This window comes from Mus musculus, chromosome 2, assembly GCF_000001635.26.
Source record: "Mus musculus strain C57BL/6J chromosome 2, GRCm38.p6 C57BL/6J".
NCBI classification, from domain to species: domain Eukaryota; kingdom Metazoa; phylum Chordata; class Mammalia; order Rodentia; family Muridae; genus Mus; species Mus musculus.
Window position 1 is genome coordinate 148,528,466 of NC_000068.7, and position 15,670 is coordinate 148,544,135.

At 44.7% G+C, this 15,670-nt stretch overlaps 1 long non-coding RNA gene across 2 annotated transcripts in view; it reads right to left on the minus strand.

Moving 5' to 3' along the window:
* Positions 1-15,670, minus strand: part of Gm46770 — a 41,504-nt gene that overhangs the window by 7,828 nt on the left and 18,006 nt on the right. The window lies entirely within an intron of this gene.

The following is a 15,670-nucleotide window of genomic DNA, read 5'->3' on the forward strand; positions in this document are numbered from 1 at the left end:
CTACTCACACAAACATTCACACAATTAATTAATAATAAATTAATGATTAATTAATAATAAGTTAATTAATAATAAATTAATAATTGATTAGTTAAAATGAAAAGTGGAATAGAAAGGGTTGGAAATGGATATAAGGAAGAAATTTCCCCATGAAAATCAGGCTCCTTCCTGGGGTTGTAGCTCTGACAAAGAGTTTCCAAAAGTTATGAGCACCAGATGGTCATGAGAGGGTTTGGTACAAGGGGCTGGGTCATCCATTCTTTCCCACCCAACAGAGAAACAAGTAAGAAGCATCCTTTATGTCCAACCTCATAACGATAGTCAAGGATTTGCTTCTGTGACAAGCGTTCTGACTCAATGGTAATTCCTGCTCTTGCTTCTGGACCTCTTAAGCCCCATGAGGGAGATGAGCTGGATGCTGGTCCATACTTTCCCAGCACTTAGGCAGCCCATGGGAGGTCTTGGAAGGAGCTGTGTCTCTGAGGGCCTGTCAGTGATAGCCTGTGTTTACTCTCTGGTACTCTGAAGACGTCACCAAGCATCATAGACAGTTTCCTAGGACACTGTAGCCTGAGGAGTACTGGTCAGAGTAAGGTCATTTGAGTCATTTCCCTAATCATCCTGACACTAGCCTGCCACCAACTGTGTCATTTCAGTTAGGTAGAGGTAGGCAGATTTGCACCAATCTCAGATGGTCAATCTATCCTTAACCAGATACTGGCCTCCCCTGATTAGTTAATACACAGAGCTCTGAACCCACAGCTGGATTGTTAAAACAGCTGGCACAAGTACCCTGCTTCAGACAAAACTCTCAAAGATGAGTCTAAGCTGTGCCCACTACTTTTCACAGGGTTTCTGGTCCCAGAACACTGCAGATGATAGAAAGACAGAAAGGGAAACTTACAAAGACTCATCGGCAGTCACTCCACATAGCCAGCCCTCATTTCAGAGGAGCTGTGCACTTGTCCTATCACCTGAAACAGGACAGAATCCTCTCTTATATTAGAACACCAGAGCTGGCCAGTCTGAAACAGTGTGAGTGTGATGTCAGGGAGTGGAACAGGACGTTGACACAGGATGAGGTTGTGAGCAAGGGGAGACAAGATGGTAGCCAAAAACATCACATCACAGGGAAAAGGGGGATCTGAAGGTGGCCCTGCCCTGAGTTTGCCATAGGTAAGACAATGCATCAAAACCTTTCCTACACAATGCATCCCCTGCCACACGCCACAGAGACACAGGAGGCTCTCGTGTACAGGTTCAAGTTACTCAATTCTTAATCCCTGCAGGCAGTTTCTCGTCATGCTGAAGGTCTCGACTTAGAAATCTACAGAACTCGAGAATTTTTAAAAACAATGTTTGCCTATAGCATGTGACCTTACAGATAATAATTCTACTTAAAGAGAAGGCTACGAAAAAGAGAGAGAGAGAGAGACAGAGACACAGAGAGAGAGAGACAGAGAGACAGAGACAGAGAGACACAGAGAGAGACAGAGAGAGAGAGAGACAGGGAGACAGAGAGACAGAGAGACAGAGAGACAGAGAGAGAGAGCTATGAACAGTTCTCTTTTCCCTGGAACCGAGATGCAGGGCACAGTGTAACATGATCAGCCCTGGCCTGACCTCTTAGCCAGCAACTGAGAAAACCCATGTAACTGCACATTATACCTTTCCCCTGGCTCCTGTCTCAGATGTGCCATATTCTTGCCTCACTCCGAAGAGTTCATCTTATGGCTGCATCATCTTTCAATGCAAGGCATGTTGTTGTATTCTTTATCTGTCTTCCCCATCCCTCCCTCTCCCTCCCCATTATTGGTCTTGGCTTTTTTCTTTCTTTTTTTAATAGGAGGGTAGTATTTCATTGAAAGAATGTTTTAAGTCTGTTTCACAAGGCTGCACGTGTACTTTTCTGGGTTTGATGCCAGAGTTGGTTCCTATATATTCCTTGGTTTTCCATAAATCCTATAATATTTCTCAGAGGCTTTTTCGTCTTTCCCAAGGGCAGGTGGACACTCACTGTGGGCACTGGCTAGTGTTGCTCACTGAGTTCCACTTTTTCTGGACACTGTTAACTCACTTGAAACAATGTGTGCTGTGAGCTGAGCAGGCTGTGAATCAGAGCTACTGGCCATCCAGGGACAGTGAGGTGTCTCTTGCTCTAATATGTGTCTGTCTGGATGACACAGCAAGTCCCTAAAGGCCAACTTGGTTCATCGAAAAGTGACACTCAGAAGTGCTGTGTTTCTTCCCGGCTCCATTCTGGGACAAACAGTCATGACCGGGTCACTTTCAGGAAGTACTGAGTATTGTCTGTGTGTGCCAGGCCAAGGGACCTTCTGTCCTCTACTGTTGTATATCATGTGAGGACAGTAATGGTGCTTAATAAAGTAGATAATCCATAAATACAGTCACTTCCTCCCCCCTAAATATTAAATGAAAAATTCCAGGAACAAACAACTCATCGGTTTTAAATAGCATTGCTATGGTTACTCTGTCTTGTTAGCTAATATAAACTTCATGTTGTATCTGATTTGTAAGGTAAATTTTTATAGATATGTATATATAGAGGGAAACATATCTGGGTTTCAGGTCAAAGTCTTGGGATTTCCTTCCACAAATGGTAGAACTATATTTTTTAAATTACTGTGTGGTTTTGGGAAAGTTACTTGACTTCTTTGAGCCCACATTTCAACAAAATGGAAACTAAATTTAGGGTCCCTCCCAGCATTACCCAAAGGGATTAAAAGAGATTCATAAGGATGCTTCACAATATCCACAGTATAAAACGGAACATAGGATTGTTATCTTTGCTACTCATTGTCAGAAATTGGCTACCATGCCCAGAAAAGTACCTTCTAACCCAATAAACCACACCTCCGCTGACCACAGGTCTCCTTCAGTTGCAGCAATGCTCATTTACTCAAGAGGCAGCAGTAAGGGCACAGCTGTGGAGGAGTGGGATTGCAATCCCTGCTCTATCTCTACACTGAAGACAGAAGCTCAGGTCTAGAGGGCAGTGGGGGAAAGGTCAGCTATTACAATGGGCCTTCTACATGCCCCTGAACCATTTGTTCTGGGGGCCATTGTGTTTTTACACACCATAACCAAAGGGCGATCTACCCACTAGCCCTGCTGATGGAGGCGCCTCCTTGGCCATGTGTGCTGCTCCTGGCTCTCCATAGCTCTGTCTCTGGGGGAGACATCCCCTAGCAGACATAGAAACAACTTGGGAAAACTCGACTTGCACTGGTGCTGACAATGTGGAACAAGAACATAGTCATAATAGGGGCACATAATAGGGAAACCAATGTCCAATACTGTCCTTTGACACTATTTGTGTTGTAATAAAGAGTTGCAACCTTAAAAATAGAAGTTACTTTTTTGTTTTATCTTCAGTATCTGATACTCTGGTACCAGAGGCTGGAAGCAGTTGAGCTGTTGGATCTCTCATGCTGACAGGATATTCATGTGGGCTGATTTACCATCCCACCCTTTGCCTGGAGTACCATTTCAGCATTCGTGGCTCCTGCAGACTGGCTTAAAGACTGGGGTCCCCCCCCCCATATGACTGGATCTTCAGACAGGAAGCATCAGAAGAGGAGGCTGGGTAGATGCACCCATCCTTTATCCCTGCTGTGCTCAGGCTTTAGTCCTAAACCAAAATCTGAAGGTAAGGACAAAGGAAGGGGCTTAGTGCGACATTTCCCTTCCCTGGGTCGCAGTCATTAGTGACAGGGAAACAGGAAGGGGGCAACGCCTTGTTTGGAGAAGGGAAATGCAGAGGAAGTGCTGGCAGGGTGGAGGGAACACAAGCTCCCTGAAGGGGACTGTTCAGAAGGTCACTCCACTCCTAAATCAGGGGAAGCGCAAGCTAGAGGTGGGGTAGGCAACCAGTCCTGACTGGGGACAAAAGGAGAGAGTCACCCCCAAAACTGTATTGTAAGAGCAATTTACAGGAGACATTGTTGGCCATTGCACAGGACACAAAATGCAAGCCTAGGATCTGCACACATCTTGACCCTGGGTTTTTCATCAAGGCTCAGTTCACAATGGCTGAGCTGTAGTTCTCTCCACAAATCCCAGGGAGTCTACCAACCCTAGTGAGCATTAGGATGTATCCCCAGGAGGAGGTGGCCTCCCCAGTCCTCAGCTTTGATTGGATAGGGCTAGATGCTCTGAGGCCCTTCTCAAGTAGATGATAGAGTTCCTGTTGTTACCACTTCTTTCTGCAGCAGAGCTCACTGGGAAATTTCCATCAAAGAAAAGACATTTCTCCTAGCCTGGGCAGGACACCTTTTGAAGGTAATACCTTTGCCAATGAGAAGGAAAGAAATGAAATAAAACTGAACTTGAATCAGCCTATGAGATGGACAGGAGGGCTTCCTGGATGAATGCATGCATTAGCATGACATGATGGATACTCCTGGCTGTTCTCTTCAAAATACACTACTGAGATTTTCGTGTGTGTGTGTGTGTGTGTGTGTGTGTGTGTGTGTGTGTGTGTTTTAGAAATCAGACACAGGGCACTGGCAGCCCCTCTGAGATGTGATTCCACACGTTGAATAGATGTAAAGTATCAACATTTAACCTGGAGCTCTGTGTGGTCCAGCACAGTCAGTCAGAGAAGTGCAGTTCCAAAGCACAAGTCTGAAAGGTTAATTGCAGGTTTCACTCCCATGCCTGAGATTAGACTGCATTCCAGACCACAGCAACACTGAACTAAGAGTCTCCAGATGTATTTTCCTGTCCTTTAACTCTGTAGTCTCTCACTTGAGATGACAAAAAGTGACACATCTGGCCTTTTGGTATTTCCTTCTTAACCCTGTCTGTGCTCTGTGGGCAATTTACAGGCTGTATATTGTCCAGCCTTTTTTGTGTGTGACCTGAACTCTTCCTGAAACAGAGGTGGTGATGTGGCTCAGTGGACAAAATTAACTATTGTGCAAGCTGGACTGTCCAAGTTCAAACCCCAGGACCCATGTGAAGGTAAAAGGAGAGGATCGGTAAGTACAAAGTTGTCCTCAGTAAACACACACACACACACACACACACACACACACACTCAGATGCTTGTAATAATAGTAATGATGATAATAATAATAGAAAGAGGAAGAGGAGGAAGAAGAAGGCAAGGAGGAGAAGAAAAGATAATCAAAACAAAAAAGGATTCTTGTAGGCAAAAAGGATCCAAGAGGCAAGACTCTCTTTTTCTCCCTGCCTTTCACCCACAGTCTTTTCTTTACCCACTCAATGGCTTCTGCATCCCCATCCTAACTGGCTAACACTAAACTTCTCAGGAGTAAGCAAGAGATGAGGCTGAGCTGCAATCTTCAAAGTTCTATAGAAGACATTGGGTGAGGGCACAAAAAGCAAGGCAAGAAACCTAGAAAACTTATTTTCATGCAAATCGGGCTGTCATAGTACTTCTCCTTTCAAGTAGTATAGACTTCTTCATAGAAAATTCCATGGTGATGTATTCCAGCCAGGGCAACACAACACACAGGCAGAGTCCTATTCTCAAAGACACTTATTTTCCTGGGGTGAGTACCATCTCTGAAATTCTCCTGGGCTAATGATTCTCATGTTTCTCCCAGACCTCAGGTTGTCTGATGGATGTGGTAGGGTCTTTGTCTGTGAACCTTCATAGAAGAGGTTTTGCCATGTGTCAGCTTCTTCAGAACCTCTAGTGCTACTATGGTGCCTTTCCATCACTCCACAACCAAAACTTCCATTCTGTGCACACCACAGGGAGCTCAAAGAAAGTATTCAAAGTGACTACTCAATTTCAGTGTGCTTGAGCAATGCCAGCACATGTGTATGGGTCCAAGAAACTAACATATATGCCACTGGCTTTCTAATCCTCAGAGGGAGATGGCAGCACTCTAGCTGTCTTGGCTCCCTCCCTAATGGTACTCTTATAGGTATTGACCCTAGTAAAATTAGTATACCTGTAACTCCACCTTGGCATTTATTTGGTTCACTGTTTGTGTTGGTCAGCTTTCTGTTACTATAACAAATAACTGAGATATTCAGTGTATGAAAAGAAAAGGTTTGTTTGTACCCGCTTGGAAGATTTCAGCCCATGATCAGTCAGTACCATTGCTTTGTGGAAGGAGAATATGGATGAGAATAACAAAGATGCTTGTATCATGGTAGAAAATGAAAGAGATAGAGTGAGGTCCCATGATCCCCTTCAATGTTATGCTTCCTGAATCCAGAAGACCATTCACTAGGCTCCATCTACTAAAGATTCCACCACCTTCCAGAAGCACCATTGTGAGACCTGGCCTTTGGAGTCACTCCAAATCAATACTACAGCACATTATCCTGGGGTCCCTCCACTGGGCTAGTACAGAACAGAAGTCCTGTAAATAACATGTTGAGTATTCTATAAGCCCAGGATATGAGCCCTGTAGGCATAGAATCCCTGTCTATACCCTTGATCTGCTGGTAGAACAGTATCACACAGTATTGATAACATGATATGGTTTAAAGAGGACTCCAAGCATGGGCAAAGCTGGCGGCGTGTGTCAAAAAACAGCAGTGGTAGTGCTATAGTTTAGGCCAGGGTTTCTCAAAGCCAAAGGGACAAAGAACCCACATGTGTTCATCAGATATCTATGTCCCGGTTTTCCACATTCAAGAGGGGGAGTCCCTGGAAGCAACACCTCAGCCCCCTAGAATCATGGCCGTAGATTCTATTTGTTATATATAGGAAGCCCAGCAATGCTATGCAGAGGTCTGCCCACCACCTGGCAGTGCCATGCATCCCAGATGGGCCTTAAGATCTGGTACCCTGAGTTCTAAGTGTTCAAGGAATCACATAGCAGCAGGTTATTCTGCCCTCACAAGAGTGCTCTCAAGACATGGACAGTGGCCTGCGGTGCTGCTGTCACAAACATGGGCAGTGGTCTGCTGTCCTACTGTCACAGACATGAACAGTAGAGAGGTTAGTGAAGGAACTTTGAACCTCAAAATGTGGTTGGCTGCCATTATCCTCCTGTAGACATCAAGATGGGAACCTAGCTTGGGCAGGACCTGGATTTATGGCACACATAGCTACAGAGAGGGAGATGGGAGGCTGCTGACCGAGGAATATCGCCACTTCCACCCTGGCTTTAAGAAGTCTTTAGAAAGGAAGCCATAATCTGCACTGTCCTTAGGGACATCTAACCCATCTTAGTTCCGAACAGGGCATCTTAAACAGCCTGGAGAGAAGGTCTGGGCAGCAAAGAAGCCAACCATGCCCTCTGCTGGCAGAGTCTTGCTCAAACCTGGAAGCCAGTATGTAAAAATGAGATTCTTCTGCACATTTCCTCCCTCCAGGGATTCATTCCCCCAATGACCACACTCTTGTGTTATGCAAAGAGTTGTCTGAGAGATAGGAGGCAGCCTCCACTTGCAGGACTCAGTTTGGGAGTCAGCTGACTCAGGCAGAGAATCTGCATCCAGGCATCATGAAGGGAAGTCTGTGAGTGCTTGGCTCACAGTGGTGGTGCTTGCCAAGCAGCCTGCATTTTCTATGCAGCAAGCCCATGTGCTGCGAAAGGACCCAGAGGCCCACGTGGACTCTTCAACTTTGAAATTGCCTTTGCGTCCATTCACAAGCCTCTAAGGAAAAGTACTTTGATCCCTGTGACCACAACTGACCTTTTTTTAAAACAGTATTGCCCAGCCAGAGCCTTCTTTAATCCATTCAATTAGGTTCACAAATGCATTGGGCAGTTTTCAAAAGAGAGATTCAGTGGCTGGGTGGCAAGGAAGACATTGAAAGGCAAAGCCACAGGTTTGACAGAAAGGTTTTGTTTGTTTGTTTGTTTTTTGTTTTTGTTTGTTTGTTTTTTGTTTTTGTTTGTTTGTTTTTTCGAGACAGGGTTTCTATGTATAGCCCTGGCTGTCCTGGAACTCACTTTGTAGACCAGGTTGTCCTCAAACTAAGAAATCCACCTGCCTCTGCCTCCCAAGTGCTGGGATTAAAGGCATGCGCCACCACCGCCCAACTTTTGACAGGAAGTCTTAATGGGAGCCCCAGAAGCATCATCGGAAAAGCTGCGTCAGGTTTGCAGCTCTGATGAGGTCAGGGTTGAAACCTCATACAACCCTGGGCTTGCAGCATAATGGATGGCAGACACAATTAAGCTAACGCACATCTGCAGACGAACAGCCCCACAGACCAAAAATGAGTCACTGTGAAACATCTGGATACCAAGGGCCAGATAGACTGGAGAGATGGCCAAGGACAGGACCAAGTACATGAGGTCACTCTTGATTCAACAGAAGAAGGAACATAGCTAGCTCTTGCTATATGCCTTTGCAAAGATTTCCCTTCCTCTTGTGTGGAGATGAAGTAAGAGGGTCACAGAAGGCTGGCAATGGACAGCAGAAAGAGCAAAGAGGAAGCCTCACTCACAACCTGGGGTAGGGCAGTGGGGAGCAATGAGAACAGAGCCTGAGAGACCATATCCTAGCAATGATGCCTTACTGGCAACTGTCACTTTTTACTGCAAAGGCAGCATCTCGGGCTCCTATATACCACATCACCTGGAAAGCTTTATAAAGGACCTTGCTTCTAATTCCTGGATGCCTGAATTTAACTCAGATTCTTCTGATATAACAGAGGCTTAAGAACTACAGCCTCCTTTGTCACTTACAGTGGGGGAGACCTGGCCCCTTGGTCACGAGAATGGGAGACTCGCCCTTGCCCCTCACCCTGCAACACTCTGGAGAGAGGGGTCCTGCACCTTGCCTGGGCAACATGGTAGAGCTAACCCTGGTGGCATGGGTGTGGGTAAGCCCACCTAGGAAGGAGTGAGCATGGGAGAGCTGGCCCTGCCCTTGCCTGCTTTGACATTGGGTGAGCTAGCCGAGGCAGTGCTGGAAAGCTCACCCTGGTGGTGTGAGCACAGGAAAAACCAACATCCATAGTAGAGTGAAGATACTTGCGGTATCAGATACTCCTGTGAAGTTCTCCCTCATAAGCTTATCCTTCCCAGAATTCCATTGCCCTGAATCATCACTTCCTTGCCAGTGTTTCTATTTGTAAACAGAGTAAGTTAGCTTTATGTGATTATTGAAATCTGTGTCCCTGTGTTTAAAACGACAAAGCTACGGCAAAGTAGCCAGGAGGTACAATAAACTTTTCCACGCTCTTTAGCTGGATTCCCAATTTTAGTGTTTTACTGTTGTCTTTGTGTCTTAGTCTCTGTGTATGTATATATAACATGTATGTACACATGTGTATATATATTTGTTGAACCGTAGAAATAAATGTGAAACCCTGGGTGCATATAAAGAACTATGGCCTCTTCAAAGCCCTTCTGAGCTGGGCTGGGTGGCACCTTCAGCCTGAGTGGTCCCCTCAGAGAGTCTTGGCTAAAGGGACAGGAGTCTTCACAGGCAAAACAAAACAAAGGTTAAGCTGGGGACCTCAGAATTACAGATAATTTATTGTTTTCTTGTTTCTTTTTTAATTCACACCAGGCTAGAAGAGAAAAAAAAATCCTAACCCACCCTCTTTCAGCATTCATCCTGGGACGAGAGCTGGGACCATGGCTGGGCTTAGGTGAAGTATCAAGCTACCTATCACTGTCACACCAGTGTGGGCACAGAAATGGTGGGAACAAGCTGATGGTGGCCTGTCATCAGTGAAGAGATGCATTTACCTTGCAGAAACACTCCCTTTGCTAAGATCATTCTAACATGGGAGAGAGGGCCCCTCCCTGCTAGTAGGAATTACGGGCAGTGCTACTGGGGCCCTGTTTTCCACTGCTCTCTGCCTCTGCCAGCTCTATTCATTTAGGATGTTTTCCAGGAGAAAAAAAAAAAAAACCTCCATTCACTGTGAGAAAATGCATACACATTCCTGAGATATCTGATGGACAAATATTATTTCATGATCCATCCTGCCAGCCACATTGTGGGGATGTGGTTTGGCGTCCCCTCTTCTATCAAGAGGCTGGCCTAGTTGAGTTTCCATCTGTCCCCTCCTGTGCTCCTCTCTTCTTATTTCCTTTTCCCTTCCCTTCTGTACTTCTATTCCTGGGCTCTGTATCTCTCACCCACTAAAATATTCAGCTTCAAAAAGGAAAGATTTTAAGTTTTTTCAGCAAGTGTCAAAGAGAAGGAGATGGAGGCAGGATCAGGGAGAGAAGATAGAGAAAGATAGACAAAATTTTTCATTGGAACAAATTCAAACGGACCTTTACCAAAAAAGGGGGGTGGGAGGTGCTTTTTAGGGTTGTGACTGGGCTTGTCCCATCAGGATGATAGGGGCTATTGGTAACAGTGCTGCTGGTAGGGGGTCAGTAGCCCACAGGGAACATTCCCATACCTCCTACCTTTCTCAGTCTCAGAGATCACAGCCTGTGCTTCAAGCCAGGTTCAGCCACTCATTTCAAAACACCATTTAAAAAGAAGCAATACCGAATGGCAGAGAAGCACCTGAAAAAATGTTCAACATCCTTAATCATCAGGGAAATGCAAATCAAAACAACCCTGACATTCCACCTCACACCAGTCAGAATGGCTAAGATCAAAAACTCAGGTGACAGCAGATGCTGGCAAGGATGTGGAGAAAGGGGAACACTCCCCCATTGTTGGTGGGATTGCAAGCTTATACAACCACTCTGGAAATCAGTCTGGCGGTTCCTCAGAAAATTGGACATGGTACTACTGGAGGATCCCGCAATACCTCTCCTGGGCATATATCCAGAAGATGTCCCAACTGGTAAGAAGGACACATGCTCCACTATATTCATAGCAGCCTTATTTATAATAGCCAGAAGCTGGAAAGAACCCAGATGCCCCTCAACAGAGGAATGGATACAGAAAATGTGGTACATTTACACAATGGAGTACTACTCAGCTATTAAAAAGAATGAATTTATGAAATTCCTAGGCAAATGGATGGACCTGGAGGGCATCATCCTAAGTGAAGTAACCCAATCACAAAGGAACTCCCACAATATGTACTCACTGATAGATAAGTGGTTATTAGCCCAGAAACTTAGGATACACAAGATATAAGATACAATTTGCTAAACGCATGAAACTCAAGAAGAACGAAGACTAAAGTGTGGACACTTTGCCCCTTCCTAGCAATGGGAACAAAACACCCACGGAAGGAGTTACAGAGACAAAATTTGGAACTGTGACGAAAGGATGGACCATCTAGTGATTGCCATATCCAGGGATCTATCCAATAATCAGCTTCCAAACGCTGACACAATTGCATACACTAGCAAGATTTTGCTGTAAGGACCCAGATATAGCTGTCTCTTGTGAGACTATGCCGGGGCCTAGCAAACACAGAAGTGGATGCTCACAATCAGCTATTGGATGGGTCACACGGCCCCCAATGGAGGAGCTAGAGAAAGTACCCAAGGAGCTAAAGGGAACTGCAACCCTATATGTGGAACAACAATATGAACTAACCAGTACCCTGGAGCTCTTGTCTCTAGCTGCATATGTATCAAAAGCTGGCCTAGTCAGCCATCACTGGAAAGAGAGGCCCTTTGGACTTGCAAACTTTATATGCCCCAGTACAGGGGAACACCAGGGCCAAAAAGGGGGAGTGGGTGGGTAGGGGATTGGGGGGGTGGGTATGGGGGACTTTTGGGATAGCATTGGAAATGTAAATGAGGAAAATACCTAATTAAAAAAAAAAAGAAAAGCGGACAATGAATTTGCAAGAGAGCAAGAACATGAGCTCATGGGAAGGGCTAGCGGTAAAAAGGGAGGGGAGAATAGGATGTAATTATATTTTAATTTGAAAAATAAAAATAAATTTAAAAAAATTTAAAGAAAAAAAAAAGAACCAAAATAATAATAGAAAGCAAAATGTTGAGAAATAATCAATGAAGCCACATTGGGAAAGGAACAAAGAGATCCAACACATCCTCCAAGTCTGTCTTTGGAGTCTTAAAGTTTAAATACAGAATCAAGGATATGTACATCGAAGCACAGCTAAGCAGTCCTGGTGAAGGTATGGTCCCATCTACCGTGGGCTCATCCTCGTCTGGACTTTTGTATTTCCCTGTAAGGTAACAAGTCTTAACAAGTGGTTAGAACTGTGTTTAATCTCGTTTGGGAGACAAGTTCTCCCTCCGTCTGGAGCCTTTTGCTTCTTCCAGCATGTTGTTCCCTAGAGAAATCCCACTTTTCTTGGGGACGTGGTTTCAACATTCTGGTAGAATGAGAGACAGAAGCTTCTCCTTAGGGTATATTTATCTCTGCCAGGCTGGCTATACTGCCTTCCAGAGATACCTCTTATTTCCCATTCCTAGCAGACCTGTGTCTTCAAAAGATACCCAAGTACCTCATGTGTCTAGCATGAACATTGTCACAGACCCTGGCAATGTCCAAGTGGTCCCCAGATGCCAAGGACCAGCCTCAACATGGAGAGGGGCTCTGAAAAAGGGGTATCTGGGAGCAGCAACTTGAAGTCAAATAGGCAGTCCAAGTTGGCGGCCTAGGTTCTGCTGAGATGGCTTTCCTGACTCTCTCTCTCTCTCTCTCTCTCTCTCTGTCTGTCTGTCTGTCTCTCTCTCTCTCTGTATGTCTCTGTGTGTGTTCTGCACTGCTTTAGACAACTTTTTCTTGCTATTCTAAAAACTCTCTGGTTGAGATAGCTCTCTCTGCTAGTAAAAATTCTAAAAGTAATCAGGATAGCTTATGACTTTTCTGACTAAAGTTAGAAAAGTTGCAATAAAAAATGATTGGATTTTCTGACCAAGTCAGAAATCCTGTTAAGAAAAAATTCTTGAAAAATTCTTGCTCCCCAGAGATCTCCAAACAGCTCAGCTTTTGCTAGAGAAAAATCGAAAGAACTGCTATTGCTTTTTGCTAGCTCATCTCATGCAGACCAAAAGTCCAGTTTTTATTTACATATCAATTCAGTTATTTATTCCAGGTTCCCTTTTGGTTATCTTATAAACGAATCAGCATCCTGTGACCCCAGCCCTTTGATTCTTAAGAGACTTTTTTTTTCTTAACATTGGAAAAAAAATTCAGAGATCTGTCTGCCTTTGCATAGATGATAAGTTAGTTGGGTGGAACCTTGCCCTAAAATTACCATTTCTCCCATGCCTGGGTCTACTCACTCTGTCCTAGGCAGATGATGAATTTAGGAATCTACCTGCTTTTGTATCTTTCTAACAAACTGGATCATAGTGTTCCTTTATTCCTTTAGATTCATGAAGCCCTTCACAGTTCACAATGTGTCCTTATATTTTGCATATATTTAGAGCTCTTTTCCATAGCTTTAAAGGCTGTCCTAAAGGTGCTAGCATTTGCCATTTTGTGAAGACATAGTCACACCCTAGACTCTTGGGCTTGTGCTGTTTCTAATTCTCATGGAGTAATTAACATGAACAGAGTGGACATTTCTCAGAGAAATGTGAAAATATGTACATTATTACACAAACAAACCTTATACCCATAGCAGCCTTCAACACTCATGGAGGCCCACACCAGGGCCCTCTCCCAGGGACAAGAAGCATGGAACCATGCCAGTTTGTCCCCATCAGGGACACACAGGCTTAGCATCTCCTCGAAGCTCACACTGGAGCCCAGTCCTAGGGACAGGAACCATGTTACTCTGTCCCCACCAGTACTCCCCAGGGCTCAGCACCCAGATATTTCTATCCCAAGGCCAGGTTAAAGCAGCAACCAAGGGAGGGTAAAGCATCTCTGGATAGGTTATCTGGTGACAGGCAAGTAAGATATCTATAGACTCCTCCAAGAATATTGTGGATAATGACTAAAAATACAGACTCCAGAAAAGTATCTCACCATTCATAAAGTACAGCCAGAGGCTTTGGCCCTGTCTGGTCCCTAAGGCCTCCTGGACCATACCTAGAATGAATGAAGGACTTACAAAGATCATCCAGGAGGCATGCTTATTTACTAAGGACAAGATGCCTGCTTTAATATGTCTCAGAAAAAGTCTGCACTTTGCAAATGTACTTACATTTTGCATCTTCAGCAATGTGGAAAATTTCCTACATAACCCAAGAATGCCAGGCAATGGGACTTGAGTCAGCATATATTCTGATCTGGCTCTATTTTATCTCTATTTTATGTGTGGAATGCTGCAGGAATGAGAGCCAACACTCACTTAGGAACTCTTGAGCCCAACATGTGCTAGGAAAGCTCTGTTGTGGATGCTGTAGATGGAGAGGCAGAAAGTACAGAAAGAGCTCTGTGTGTCTGGGGTTTATGTTCCAGTGGGGGCAGTTCAGATAACCACACACAGTACACAAGGAAAGTGTTCTTCCCCCAAACTAGTATTAAATGATATTCTGTGATAAGGACTGCAGAGAGTGTCTCCTTAGACAGAGTGTTCAGAGACAACGTGTCCACTGATCTGGGACCTGAGGTGACAGTGAGGCTAACTACAAGGGTCCTGAGGAAGGCTGATGGTTGGGGAAGTCAGGGAATTCAAGGATCCCAGAGGCTAAAGAAGCTGCTATGGCAAAGAACAAAAACAAAGTTAGTGTAAGAAGAGCAGAGCAACACTAGGGCCCACCATGAGATACTTGTCCAGCAGGAGGAAGAACCCAGCATCCTTCTTACGGCTGATGATGAACTAGAGTGATGACAGTCGATACCTGGGCCAGCCATTGTGTGTTGTGAATTCTGTTATGGAAAGCCTATACTAGCACCTCTGTAAGGACAGATTATACTTAGCCTGTCTTTGAAACCAAAATGTTATTGAATATCATCCCTGTTTAGTGATCGCCAAAGATCTTTGAAGAATGTTGTCCAAGAATATAAACTGATGTAGCCACTGTGGAGACCAACACAGAAATTCCTCAAATAATTAAATGTACAAACTATCAAGGGATCCAGCTACAGGAGTACCAAAAGACTCCAAATCACCATACTTCATGTTTGCTGAGACACTTGTCACAATAGCCAAGCTATCAAAGTAACCTGGGTGTTAACTAAGAGAACCAGAGCACATTTGAAAATGTAGTATACTTGTCAAAGAAGCTTCTCTGTGCAGTAGATGGTAATGGTCTTAGGGTTTTACTTACTATGAAGAGACATGACCACAGCAACTCTTATAAAGAAAAACATTTAATTGGGGTGGTTTACTGTTTAAACAGTATGGTGGAGTACCACTATCATCATGGTGAGAAACAGGGTGGCACACATGCAGACACTGTGCTAGAGAGATAGATAGCTGAGAGTTCTACACCGAGATTGGCAGGCAGCAAGATGAGAAGACAGTGAGCCACTAAGCCTGGCTTGAGCTTGTGGGAGCTCATAGTTCCCGGTTGAGCTAAGGCTCCAAACCTCAGAAATCCTGAAGGAATGGTAGGTGCCTCACCTGTTCCCTGGCACCATGCCCCTGTTACTAGCCACAGCTCCCTTTAGATTTGTAGCCATCAGTCATGTCAGGGCAGTGCCCCAAGCCCCTCCATTTGTGGAGGATGTGACCTGTGGTCACATAGGCTCAAGACAGATCTCTATTTTAATGAGGTACCTAAAGGCCTGGAGGGCTTAGCCAATAAGCTTTCCTTCCCAGACGTTCCTCCCTGCAAAATGTATCTAACCTCAGGCCCACCCTGAGAAGTGGGGTATGGTTTTACTTATCCACTTTCTGCCAAGACAATAAATGCCTTAAAACCATGTCTCTGGGAGCCATGGAGAAGGCCTTCGCCTA